Genomic DNA, 12,894 nt, shown 5'->3' on the forward strand with positions numbered 1-12,894 from the left:
CCCTGATCTCTCCTTTGATGAACATATAAAATATATCGAGCTGCTTTTTCCCCCCATCTTTGAAAAACTGATGCAGAAAAATGTATCCATGCTTTTGTCACTTCTAGATTAGATTACTGCAATGCTCATTTCTCCAGTTACCTTGATAATTTAATAAATACATTTCAATTAGTGCTGAACACGGCTGCTAGAATACTAATTACAGTAAAACATATTTTAACACATTACTCCAGTACTAGCCTCTTTACACTGGCTGTTAGGGATGATTTTATTGTTAACCTATAAACAATACATGGACTTGCTCCTACTTATCTCGTTGAAATGATCCAGCCATACATACCTACATGTAACTTAAGATTACAAGATGCAGGCTTTTAATTGTAGCTAGAATTTCTAAACAAACAGCCGGAGGCAGGATTTATCTCATAGAGCTCCACTACTGTGGAATGATTTGCCAATTAAGCTTAGAAATGCAGACTCAAGGGTCTACTGAAAACTCATCTCTTCAGCATGGTCTATGATTAAGTGCAGTCTGGCCCATGTGTGTGAAGGTGAACAGAAAGGCTTGATACTGTCTGCCCTTGATTTCGATGGTTACTTTCGTAACCCCAGTGGACCATCGCCCATAGGGGCTTTGCGTCCGAGGGACACTCCCCCCCCAATGAGTCAGGTACTCCATTTCTTAAACGGTGGGGCTTTATAGCCCCCGTCATTCTGTCGGCAGAAAGGAGGAGTGTGACTCAGACGTGCCCGACCCTCCATCATCCCGGCCACAGCCGCTGCAAGAAGGCCCACGTTGTTGCAGGCCACGAGAGACTGCACGGAGAGGGCATACTGCTTCTCCGCCAGGCTGGCGGATACACGGACCCTCAAAGATGGCAAGGCGGGGCGCTTGTCAGACCAAGTGCTCAAGCCCAGGACCAGGGAGGACGCCAGTGCTGTTTCCAGGGGCGGGGTGCCCCTGCTCAGCTTCTCCAACCGCCCCTCCACCGCGGTGAAGGCGAGGTGAGACTTCACAGTGCCCCGGGTCATAAAAGGAGCACCCCACACCTCCTCTGCGTACTTGCGCAGGGAGGGGACCTCGTTCAGCGGGTTCAGCGGGCGGCCTCGAAAAGGTCATCCCCGTCCTCCGGCGCGGGCACCGGCATGGGAATGCGCAGGCGCCAGGCAGCAGCTGAGATGGCAGCAAAGAAGTCCTCCTTCACTGCCAGCGGGTCGACACTCCTGTCCTTGGGGGGCGCGACCGCCTCCTCCTCCGAAGAGGCAGAGCTGGAACAACTCCGCACACGCTCATCCGAGCGGGGGGGAGAACAGTTCCCGAGGCGGGCGGAGCCAAAACCGGGCCGGTCTCCTCAGCCTCCGACCCTGACGCCTGAAAGGAGTCCTCCTCAGAGAGGAGAGTGGACGTCGGCGAGGGGGACTTCCTCAGTGAAGTACGCCAGCCTTTGAATCTTCACCGGTAAAGGGAGGACAGCGCAGGCGGTGTACACAGGCTCCTCGATGGCACCGTCACGAGCATGCAGCGGTCCCAGACACGCACAGCATAGTGTGTGCGCGTCCACCCCCGGGTCCAGCTCGCTACACCGGCAGGCCGACAGAGACGTCAGAAGAAGCCGCTTCAGCAGTTGAAGTGGGTGAAACCATCCATGGCTTTGTTGAAATCATCGATTGCTATTAAACATTTGCGTTTAAAGAATAACTTTTTAATGTATGTAAATAGAGTGCATATAAATCTAATCATTTAAAACGAATACAGTCTGAACAGCATAATTCGAATGCTTTTGGACCTGTGAACTGTGCGACCGGGTGTCCCATAGAAAGGATAGACATTTTTGAGAGGCAACTTGGACATTACGGAGCACTTATTGAAATTGAAAGTTTAGCATTTTATGGTCATTTTATGCAAATGTTATTACATTCTACTGTATGCACAACATGCACTCATCCAGGCCTATTTATCTATAAGAATAAAATAGATAGCTGATTCATAACAAACCCATCAGTGAAAATGAGTTTTGGTGAGTGAACTTGTTCTTTTCTACATGGTGCCTATAAATGGGGAATTACAGTAGTCTGAGCAGACAGTCAGAACAAACGCGTGGAGAATGGAAAGAAGGCAACTTCCAAAACCAGAGCAGCTAAATAACAACAAAGTATTTGGTCAAGGAGGATTTTTGGTGGAGACGAGTTTTGTTGTCAGCTGGATCAAACACAGGAGCTAGAGTAATTTACACAGATTTAACCCTCTAGATGGCGATTGTTGAGACGTGTGGTCAACTGTTTTGAGTGAGGTCGACTCACTGGACACGAATAGGGCAGCTGTACGGTGAATGTGGCCGGCATGGCGGGAGTTCAGACGGGAAGTGGAGTAGACATCACTGATGTGGATGGGAGAAAGGAGGGATGGTCTTATACTGCGGGTGCCAGGAAATAGATTAGGAAACGTGTTTGGGGGTAGGAGGATGGGGAATCCAACTCAGGTGGGGAGGCAAGTAAGGATGTGAGAGGGGAGGGAGGGGGATGTGCGGAAGGGGGGTATAAAGTGGTGGTAGTGTTTACAGAACCGACCGGAAAGATTATGATAACTTTGACCAAAGCGATAAGGGCGGAGGTTAGGCGGGTGTTAGATCCAAGGTGTTTACGTTTTGGCAAGGTACTTATTGTTGTGGCTGACAACGCGCAAAGGGATATATTATTGAGATTGGATATGTTAAATGGTGGACGAGTGAAGTGTCTGGTGCCGGGAAGTACAGCAAAAAAGAGAGGGGTGATTACGGGAGTGCCTGAAGAACTGACAATGGAAGAACTTAAGAGTGTGGTGGTGGGAGGTATAGGGGTGAATGCGAGGAGGATGAACAGAAGAGAAGAGGGGAGTGAGAAGGTGAGCCCAACCGCTTTTGAAACCAGATAAGAACCCTATGAAGGCAGTGAGTTATAGGCCTATAGCAATGACGTCCAATTTGGGTAAACTGATGGCGAAGATGGTGGTGGCTAGGCTGGAGTTTTTGCCGGGCCGCATAAGCGGATCCAGCCAAGAAGAGCTAATGTCTCTCACTGAGTGGCTGAGTGACTGCAAAGTAGATGCAAAGTATGCATTATGAATTAGTACGTATAGATGAAAACTTTGCTGGCTAAAACCTCCAGTGACTACATTATAGTAAGTCTGAAATAAAACTGTTTACGGTTATAGTGCGACTGTTTCTGGTGGATTTTTTAAGTATGCATCCGTGCATACGTTTTGGGTCAGGATAGACAAACACATTTGCTGGCTACAACATAGGTTACAGTAGTTACGTTACAATGAGCCTTAACTAAATAGTTAAAGACAGTGCCTCTCACATGGAAGGCTCAAGTTTGAATCGGTTGTGAACAACAACATTTATTTATTTTATTTCCACGATTGTCTTGTCGTTTCACTTGATGAAAAAGTTAGTTATCCTCACCTTTCTTGATAGTTATTGTATCAATGTCATTCACGAATAAAAGAAAAAAGTACGTTGTTATGCCATGAAAGAAAAAAATATGTTCTTATGCCATGAAATGAAATAGCTTTGGCAGACTCGCTAACAATTGCTCAATTCCTGTGACTAAATTAGTAGATACTAAATTAGTAGATACTGGTAAAGCCTATTACTGGCTAATAAGCTGTTTAAACGGCCAGTGGCAAAAGCTAACAATTCATAGATGCTATTTGTGGTGGAGGTAAACTTAGTAAGAAATGGTAGTCAGTTTAACTGCATCAATATCATTCACGAATGGCCAATTGCTAAAACTGCTAAAACGGCCAGTGGCAAAAGAAGATTTGTTCATAGACACAAGAGGCTATACTGACACCCATCGAATGTAGAGCTCTGTGGTGTATTGGTTAGTGACAGAGCCTTTAATGTGGGCAACCCGGGTTTGAATCTCAAGAGGTTAATAATTTCTATTGCAGTCCGGCTGAACTAGGCTTGCCTGGTTTCTTGTTTCTGGAGCAAAAGGGTTTGGTGAGTGTTGCACAGAGTGGCTTCAGGTGGGCTATATCAACTGCAGATGCATTGGTCACGGTGAGCACTGAGATGGCACAAACACTGACGAAGTAAGTGATTTATGTGGCGTATTTTGATGTGGAGAAGGCATATGACACCATGTGGAGAGAGGGGCTGTTGATTAAGTTGAGTAGGTTGGCTAAAGTGGGTAGGCAGTATACTGGATTTTTAGTTTTTTATTTGGAAGGGTGTTCCCGGGTGAAGGTGGGGCAGGACCTGTCCAGGGAGTTGGAGGTTGCTAATGGTACGCCGCAGGGGAGTGTGTTCAGCCCAGTGTTGTTTGTGGTGATGATCGATGACATGTTTGGGGCAGTGGGTTCAGGGATGGGGGTGGCTTTGTATGCAGATGATGGGGCAATGTGGAAAAGAGGAAGGAATGTGGACTGGGTAATGAAGAAAATGCAGGAAGCAGTTATCGGGGTGGAGGTGTGGTCGTTGACTTGGGGGTGCAGAATGTCAGTGGCCAAGTCGTGTTTTATGTTGTATTCGAGGAGAAAGGTTGAAGGGGTGAGATTGTGCCTATATGGGTGTCAGAATTCAAGTACCTAGGCATATGGTTTGATGAGAAGTTGACTTGGAGGACCCACATTTAGTTTATTGCTGTGAGATGTCGAAGGGCAATGAACCTTATGCGGGCAGTGGTAGGGTATGATTGGGGAGCGGATAGATGTACTCTGGTGTGTATGTATCAGACACTGATTAGGTCAATTTTAAGACTATGGGTGTTTAGTGTATGGATATGCAGCTAAATCAGTGTTGAAATGTCTAGATGTGGTCCAGACGACCGCGTTACGGCTGTGTGTAGGTGTGTTTAGGACAACATCGGTTGAGGCCTTGCACGTGGAAGTTGGGGAGATGCCGCTGGAACTGAGGCGGGATGAACTGGCGCTGGCGTACTGGGTCAGATTATAGGGGAGCGTGAAGGGGCATCCAGCAGCCAAAGCTGTGGATAATTGCTGGGAGTGGGCAAGGTAAGTGGGCAAGGTAAAGGTGTTTGGGTGGGTGATTGGGAAGTTGGTGGAGGAGTACGGGTAAAGTGAGAGGGAAGTGGGGCCTACAGTCGCACTGGGTAATGTTCCGCATTGGTTGTTTCCAAAGCCAGGGGTGGATGTCATTTTGTTAGAGGGAAGGAAGGAGTGGGATGAGGAGTGCATGGGTCGATGTGTGGTGATGGGTACTACACGTTTCTCCAGATATACAGATGGCTCAAAGGATCCGGAGACTGGAAGGGTTGGTGTGGGGGTGTATGTGCCGTAATTTAGTGTAGAGATGGCTCAGAGACTGACAGACCAGGTGTCTGTATATACAGCAGAGATGGTTGCAATGATTCTTGGGTTGAGGTGGTTGGAGGAGGTGAGACCCTTGAGGGTGGTGGTGTGTTTCCGACTCAGCAGCGGTGTTTGGCAGCTTACAGACTGGAAGATCAGACAGAGGTGACTTATTGGTGGAGATGATGGTGTTGTTGTTAGGATTGGAGAGGATGGGTGTGGTGGTTCGGTTCTGTTGGGTGCCGGCTCATGTTGGTGTGGAGGGTAACAAAGGGGCTGATAGATTGGCTAGGAGTGCGTGTAGGAAGGAGAGAGTGGGTGTGCAGGTACCATTTAGACGGGGGGAATTTAAAACGTTGATAAAGGGGGTAGGTGTTGACTGTTGGCAGAGGAAGTGGGATGGTAGCAGGAAGGGGATAGGGTATTATGGTGTGCAGCAGACAGTGAGGGTAGAGGTGAGGAATATGGGGTGTAAGAGAGAAGAGGTGATGGGGTGTCGACTACGGTTAGGGCATACAGGACTGAACGCGTCATTGAAGGTCATAAGTAAGCATGAATCAGGGCTATGTGATGGGTGTTGAAACGGTTGAACATGTGTTGATGTATTGTGAACAGTATGATGTTGAGAGGGAAGGTTGTATTAGAAGGTTAGAGGGGAGGGTAGGGATGTAGAGGGGTTGCTGGGGGGCGGGAAGGGGAGTGGGATGGTAGCTAAGGCAGTATGTCGGTTTATCAGGGCTACAGGTCTGAGCAGGAGGATATAGGAAAGGCAGGACGTGGGCGGCCTCACACTCCAGTACGGTAGGTGGCGATATATTCACCTTCAATGGATGTGATCAGCCATTAATTTAAGAGAAGAAGAGAAGAAAAAAGGAATGTGGGTGCTTGAACATTTAGGCCAATAATACTTGATTTTTTTGTTATTTGAATTAGTTAACTCTATTCATTTAAATTGTTTGATTATTTGTATCTTCATTTAAAAAATTTAAAATATTTTTATAAATAGATTCGGCTCTTCTGATATGCGAACCGGGTCCCAACGTTCACCTTAGCCGACTTGTTCACGAACGACCCATCACTAATAACGTCTACCAGTGTTTGCAGCTGTTTGAATTCGAGACAATGAGAGAACCTTACAGTGCAGTGTATGTAGTGTTCCTTAGCTGGCAAGGTGACGGTGTTCGTGTCTACCATCTGAAAGGAACCCAGTGCACGTCCAGTAAGTTTGTTTCATGTTGGTAGGGTTCACACACAATAACTGAATTTGCAGAGCTACAGTAGCAAGTAAACCGAGGGCGCAAACTAAAACAGTATTACAGCACTACTTTTGATGTTCCCCTAAAGAATAGCTTTTGAAATTTTTTTATTGTCCCCAGCAAAATGTATTTAAGATTTTCACCCCCTTAGATTATCCTTATTCTGGGTTTGCCATGATTGTCGTGGAATGCAACTATAGCCCAGTAGGTGGCGGCAGATATGCACATCCCTGACTGTTCAATGCTTGGCAAAAGAAATGTTATGCAGTGATAAGAAGGCATGCTTCTCACAATGTTTAATTTCCTCTTCTCCAAACATACAATGATTTACCTTCAGAAAACGCTGCCTTAGTTTCATGCTGCTACACTACCTGCCCCACCCACAAACACACACATTTGTCAATGGCAAACATTGACATCCTGGTTTGGTTCTGATATTGAGATATTAAACATTTGTTTGCTCATAAAACATTTAACATACAAAGCCAGGGATAGGCAGGAAGTGAAAGTTCTAAGTTGAATTTACTGAATTTAACTACAGTTAGAAGAAATGTTTATCTGAATAGTTCATAAAGATAATCACTGATTTACAATACAGACAATTAACTTTCCCTGTGCTATGGTAACAATTTAATCTGACCACCCCATCTGGGGCTTGAACAGGCAATCCTCTAAACAGATTTGCCACTGTCACCCACAAACAATTTCTTCAAGGTCTCACGGCAACTGACGTAACTGATTAAAATGCTATCAGCTCCGACCTACATCAAGATATTGTGCACATCAACTGTACATCAACATGTGCACATCAACTGTAACTTACAGTACATTTTGCGTAGAATACACTCTTACAACTCATACTCCTTCACCCTATATGCTCACAATGTATAGTGTACTGTACATAAATGATAGGCTTGTGTAGTTTTTCCCTATTGTGTATTTTGATGTCCCTATATGTTGTTTACCACTAACAGCACCTTAATACTAACTACAAATATGGATATGTGTAAATGCAGGACCGGATCCAGGATGAAATGGCTAAGGGGACAGTTTTTATGAATAGAGGCCATATCTAATTCATATACTAATTGTATTGTTCAAGGGGGAACAAAATGGGGGGGCTTTGCCCACCCGTGGATCCAGGCCTGAGTAAATGTACTTTAAAAATAAATGTGAAATGTATGCTCAGCTCCACTCAGATGACGCCAGAAGTTACTGTTGACTTGAGAAGATTTGTTAGAGTCATTTATGTCCCGAGGTTTGTGTTAGCGAAATGCCTGAACTGGACCCCCTACATACTGGTCTTGCTAAGAAAAGAAAAAATTTACCAGGACATTTCTTTTCAACACTGTCCAACAATTCCAGTGGATGTGGCAGATGTTTTAAGGCTGTTGCACACTGAGGTGATTGTAGACATTGCAACCACTTGGTACCCGTCAAGTTACTTACCTCCGATATACTAATTCACCTCATTTTGTTGACCATCCAGTTTGTGTCCAGCCCCTAGCATTTCTTCTTGTTGAATTGGTAGATGCAAGTCGCCAGCTGTGAACAAATTTAGAAAACGTGAAAGAAATCTCTAGTAAAAGTAAACAAGAGCAAGAAGAGGGTATCTCTTGCACGTGGGCTAAACTGATTATCTACACAGCATTCCCTGGTAAGAAGCAGTCAAGTTTCAACAGCTAATCGGGATGAAACGCTAATAGCTTTCACGCAAAGACCATTTTAGAAAGAGTTCACTTTTTACTATCCAAAGGCTTAGTCATGTTACAGGCTCATTCTAATTTCCCCGAAAAATGTTTTGATTACCAACAAACCTACTCTTATTATTACTGTTGCATTATCTGTAGTTTTTATATAATCAGGAGGCAATCTACTTTCTCATTTTACCATTCCATCCTAACTTGAAATTGCAATTTCTATTTCACTTTCTTTGGTCTGTGTACATGCTATCCATTTGTGCCCAAAAAAATAAAGAGAGATTAGTAGGAGTCTCCCAGACATTTTCCAAGTAAAAGTGCTGAGCAAACACCTCATTTCCCATGGTACAGCCTCTTGGCACCAAAAATCCCTTCTTTTGTCTTTCTCAGACATTTAAGCCTTTATTTCCAATGGAAATGATCTCTTTCCAAATTTAAATGTGTGTCTATTGAAGTATACCTTCCAGATCACAGTCGTTGCACATTTCAATAATTAATAAAGAAACAAATTGAGAACAATAAAAAGGTTTCAAGTTTCTTCCAAGGAGGTGACAATAAAAGCCCTACCAAATACTTTTTGCTGACCCACAGTCCCTCCAATTTATTATTCTACATCTCCCCATGTTCAGTTAAACAAAAAAACAAATCGACTTTATTAAGGTAAATATAGATTCTGTTCAGAAGTGGAACAATATGGATAAGTTTCCTAGCATTTCTGGCACAGAGGAGAAAAGTGTTAAAGAAAAGGAGGGGAAAGAGGTCCCAGAACCATGTTTGTTTTTTCACCCCCCAACACCTCATATCCTCCACTAGGGCACGGGCATGTCATCTACACTACGGCCCCAGGGAGGGACCATGGTTGAGTCAGCGTACTCAGCACAAAGGTTGGTCTGTATGCCGGCCTGTTGCCTGTACAGTAATAGTCTCTACATCACAAGTGTAAGATTGCCTGTTCTCATTGAAATTCAATTAAAGTTGGGGACTTAAAAACTTTTTGCCCAAAACTTGACCTTACATTACATGTCATGTAAATTACAGACGTTTTAATAGGTTGTTGTGTTGATATGTTTCAATAAATAGACGTTTTACACACTTTTGTTCACTTGAAGTTTTTGTGCAGTGGGCTTAAAACATGGGGGGTCGATAACTATACCATTATAGTATGAAATTCGACCTGGCTATTGCCACAATTATTGAAGTCATCCAATAATTAGATGAAGGCTGTCTGCGGTGCATTTATTTATTTCTTATTTTAATGAAAAATAAGTAATATCTAAGTTGCAGTACTTCACTGTACATTCATTTCTATTTTTGCTGAAAGACATGGGGTTCCAGAGAGTGGTGTGAATGAGAAAGTTAAATTCCTTTTTCAGTTAGAGATTTGCATTTTAATGGCATTCTAACACAGTCATAACATGTACACATAGCTTTTTACATATATAGCACGTTTCTTCCAATGGGGAAAATAACTATCAGAGTCCCAGTCTTGGAGCCAGGGTAGGAATTTCACTTCGGCCATGGCCGACGTTGCCCCTCGCTCTGGCCGTGATGCCCCAAAAATCATTGCTTGCCCTATGGCCTTTGTGCCCCTGCTACTGTCAAAATCTCGCGGCCAGAAGTCGGTTTGTTTGTTCGTAAATTAGGTGTATACTGTCTTCAACCAAATGTAAAAGTTACGTCGTAATTCGCACAAAATGACAATTTCACCATGGACAACCAATCAATATCACTGATGATTTTGAAAGCAGCCGGTTCTCTATTCCTTGGCGTCTAAAATCGATGATCGGGCAACGTTCCCTCTGCGGCTTACTGTGACGCCAAAGGTGCCTTGAAATCACGAGGTCTGAGCTCTAATTTGGATTTATCTATCCGATCAGTTCCGAAGTTAACCGAAAACTGCTATACATAACAAGGTAAGGTAAGCCAACGTGTAGCTTCTGAGCTCCATTTAAATACGGTGTATAAAAATAGAAATAAGAAATTGTTAGCTAAACTATGTGTTCATTAGCTGCGTTTTACCACACTAGCTACTAGATTAGGCTGATATTAAAAAAAGAAACATATTCTAAGTAGCTAGCCATCTAGCTAATACTGTAGTTAGCTAACTGGCTTGTTAGTCACTCGAAGCAACTTGCTATAGTTTGCATCTCCACATCATGAACACAGGTCCAAGATCAGTTCTACGTGTTACATGGCTCTGATTGTGGTACATGCTATGGTTTGTGTGCAGAACCCAGACCTGTTAGAGCTTGTGCTGTAGTTTATCAGATTGATCTAGCTAGCAATATGGCTAGTCCTGGCAGGTCTCCCAAAAAATCGTTTACAAAAATTTGAGACCCTTCAGACTGGTCTATGGGGGGCCAATACAGTCAAAAACCACAATTCATGGCGGACGCTGATGAAGCATGGGTTGAAGTAAGTGAAAAACTTCCGTTTTACCATTACACAAATTTGAATTTGGTAATACACTACCGTTCAAAAGTTTGGGATCATCTAGAAATGTCCTTGTTTTTGAAAGAAGAGCAATTTCTTAGTCCATTAAAATAACATCAAATTTATCAGAAATACAGTGTAGACATTGATAATGTTGTAAATTACTATTGTAGCTTGAAATGGCTGATTTTCTTTATGGAATATCTACATCGGCTTACAGAGGCTCATTATCAACAACCATCACTACTGTGTTCCAATGGCACATTGTGTTTGCTAATACAAGTTTATCTTTTTAAAAGGCTAATTGATCATTATGTTATGACACTGTTGTGGTAATTAAAGAAGAAAAAAACTGTCCTTTAAGTATCTGGAGAATTAGCAATTATGGGTTTGACTGTCATTAGTATTCATTATTTCTAACCTTTGTCAATTACTATATTTCCTATTCATTTTGCTATATTTCCGATTCAAACCTATTTAATGTACAGTATGTTTTCATGGAAAACAAGGACATTTCTAAATGTCCCCAAACTTTTGAACGGTAGCGTATGTGCATTCAATATAGTTGTTGGAAGTCTGGTTTGCTATAAAAGGAGAATATCTGATTTAATTTCATGTATCAACTGTCTGAGCTTGTTTATTGATTAGTTCATATATCAACTGTCTGGGTCTGTTTATGGATTAGTTAAAGTATTTATCCATACACTGTGATTTGCTGTAGTATTTTCTGTAAAAATCCAAGACGAGGTGTGTTAATCTTTGTGTTTCAGGAGTTATACAAGCTTGGTTATAAACCCATCCTGCTTCTGGGAAAGGAGACCAGGAAGGGTAATCAGAAGTGGGTAGCTGAAATGGTGACTGCCTTGGTGACTTGTGCGTATTATGTAACAAATCATAAAAACCCTGCTATTAAATTACTAAGTTATCAATTTTAATAATTAAAAACTAAAGATTGATTAAACAATTGTTTCTACATTTTATTGAACAAAATAATTGCAGTGATTATCTTGTGTTGTGAGTCATGTACTAATATCTCTCACTTCCAGTTTTTGAAATCAACATTAATTATCATTTGAACAGCTTCTTGTGGGTTTGCAACTTCACAGGGCACCCTGCCAGAGACCCCCCACCCCCTCCCCAGTGGACCCACAGTGACCTTCCTTTCATCTGAGGCCTGGCAAGTGAATCCACAGTGACCTCCCCTCCATCTGAGGCCCAGGCCAGTGAACCCATAGTGACCTCCCCTCCATCTGAGGCCCAGGCCAGTGAACCCATAGTGACCTTCCCTCCATCTGAGGCCCAGGCCAGTGAAACCACAGTGACCTTCCCTCCATCTGAAGCCCAGGCCAGTGAACCCACACTGACCGCCCCTCCTTCTGGGCCACTGGCCAGTGAACCTGCCAAGACATCAACATCCCAAGACAGCAGTGGGTGTGGACTTTTATTATTTATGTAAACTGTGATCAGTACATTTATTCTCCTGAAGTACAGTTGTGAGGCCAGATTTTGATAACCGGTTGATATAATCAACACTTATGTTTTTTTTTTTTTTTCTTTAGCTCCACTAGGCACAGAAATGAATAAACATGCTGTGTTTGTAGGGGTGGCATGTAGCAGCATGGTAGTGTAGTTTAGTATTGTGTCAGGTTTTTGAGCTGTTTAATTTATTGTTTGAATAGTTTTTTATTAGTTATTATTTTTTAGCTATTATGAGTTATTATTTTTTCAAGGCTAAGAACTTCATGTGGAGACAGTTGTGAAGCACAGAGTTAGGGAGGTTAGTCAGAACTAAATGTAAGGGAAGAACATTGATTTAACTTTGATCCAATAAGCAGGTGAAGGGTATTTTCTTTAAATACTACTAATACACATATATACAGTGCATTGAGAAAGTATTTGCCCCAGTCTGATTTTCTGAATTCTTGGATATGTCATTTTGTGGGTTGTATATACACTGTGTGCACAATTATTAGGCACATCATATTTCGCAAGATTTATTTTATTGTAGAACAACCACAGCCCTTTATGTCAATCCAAAATATAATTCAACCTCAAACCTGAATGTTTTACAAAGGAAAAGTGAGTTTTGATCTTTCTCAGGGGAATATAAGTGTGCAGACTTATTAGGCAACAATTGGTGTGCAGAATTATTAGGCAACTAAATTGCAGAAATAACTCGTTTATTCTCAATTTTTTAAGTAAGCGTAAC

The 12,894-nt window shown here is 42.8% G+C and overlaps 1 long non-coding RNA gene across 2 annotated transcripts; it reads left to right on the forward strand.

Moving 5' to 3' along the window:
* The first annotated feature begins 10,043 nt into the window (after positions 1 to 10,043).
* LOC109616496 lies at positions 10,044 to 12,693 on the forward strand. Of its 2 annotated transcripts, none has more exons than XR_002197632.3 (3): positions 10,044 to 10,165; positions 11,456 to 11,558; positions 11,792 to 12,693. It is a non-coding gene; the product is annotated as an uncharacterized LOC109616496 (long non-coding RNA). The 2 variants fall into 2 exon arrangements; XR_002197631.3 differs by lacking the exon at positions 10,044 to 10,165 and adding an exon at positions 10,172 to 10,667.
* Positions 12,694 to 12,894: the final 201 nt, after the last annotated feature.

The sequence above is a fragment of the Esox lucius genome, chromosome 9 (assembly GCF_011004845.1).
Source record: "Esox lucius isolate fEsoLuc1 chromosome 9, fEsoLuc1.pri, whole genome shotgun sequence".
NCBI classification, from domain to species: Eukaryota; Metazoa; Chordata; class Actinopteri; order Esociformes; family Esocidae; genus Esox; species Esox lucius.